A 1,588-nucleotide genomic window follows, 5' to 3' on the forward strand; every position below is an offset into this window, starting at 1 on the left:
TAGGGAATATTATGTTATAGATAGAGAGGAAAAGCGATCAGAATGGATGCACTGGCTTGCCAATGTCCGGTAAAGTTTGCATACACCCTCGTGGTCGTGTTGCATCATTTTACAAGACACCCTATTTATTCACTTGAGTATGATACATTCTTTTCTTTAAAAAAAAAAAAAGGGGGGGGGATGTGAACATGTTAGTAACATTAAGACCTCCTCGTTTTCCTGAAAACCATATTAACTGGAACTAGTCTGGGAGATCTGTGATCATGAAACCAGTCTTGGAGACCTGTGAGCATGAATCAGTCTGGGAGATCTGTGATCTTGGACTCAGTCTGGAAGATCAAATTATGGAATAGTGTACAACATTTTGAACTGAATAAAGCTAGATAAGGATCACGTCTCTCTCTCTTACACGTCGAATGTCAAGTTCACTTTTGATGAGTAACGAAAATTTATGTCAGGAGGAAAAGAAAAATCCACCGTGACATGGGGATCATTAGAGAGATGAAAACAGAGAAAGAGAGGCTGGAGATGAGCCTGACTGAGGCTAAGACGAAAAACTTGACCAATGAAGGAAATTACACCTGCCTCGTAAATGAGTTAAAAGACACCAAGAAAGTGACATTAAAAGCTATTGCTAATGATGATGCTGGATATTTTATTGATACCTGTGACGCAGGTCACATTACAGAAAAAACTGAGAGGATGCTTGTATGGGCAGCAACAAATTCTCTTTTGAATCATTTTTGCCGAAGAGAAAAGGAATTATTCACTTTTAACAAAACAGAGAGATTAGTTCACCAAACTTTCAACTGGGCTCCACAAGGCACTAGAAAGAGTTGGAAGGCCCAGACCTACATGGCTGAGGGCTTTGAAGCGCGAAGTAGATGATGATGAATGGAGGAAGTATTGAATTAAAAGCTCAAGATAGAGACGAATGGCAAAATCTAACCGAGGGTCTTTGCGTCAATAGGCGTAGGAGGAGATGATAATGATGATATCCTATAGTACCATTCCCGCGTTTTTCTCCGGCGCTCTCTTCCACCCTCCTCCTCCTCCTTCATCTTAGATATTTCTACGACGGAGTTTACTATAATTCTCTCTTACGAATGACAACCTTCTTCTTGTTAGCCTTCTCTTATGCTGAAGCTAACCTCAATCTATCACTATTCCTAAATCTTAAGCTTTTACTTTAAAACAAATTCGGTCTTTTTCTCATACGATTTCCTTCTGACTTAAGTTGCCATCTCTCTCTCTCTCTCTCTCTCTCTCTCTCTCTCTCTCTCTCTCTCTCTCTCTCTCATTAATAATCATGATATTATGTAGGCGTTAATTACCGATTTTGCCAAATTTGAAATACGACAGTCTCATGCATGAAGCCGAGCCTCCACTATAGGCCTATTGCTGAAATGTGTCCTTTATGTGAATATCTATTTGTTAATTCTGTTACCTAATGATTTATATTTTCTTTTTCAATGAAAGGTAGAAGAAATACAATGCAAAAGAGATGATTTATTCAATATTTGTAACAGCAAAAACAAAAGATTCAAAATCAATTGTTAAATAGAAATGTTCTCATTTGAACCGAGAA

Source organism: Palaemon carinicauda, chromosome 43 (assembly GCF_036898095.1).
Source record: "Palaemon carinicauda isolate YSFRI2023 chromosome 43, ASM3689809v2, whole genome shotgun sequence".
Classification (NCBI taxonomy): Eukaryota; Metazoa; Arthropoda; class Malacostraca; order Decapoda; family Palaemonidae; genus Palaemon; species Palaemon carinicauda.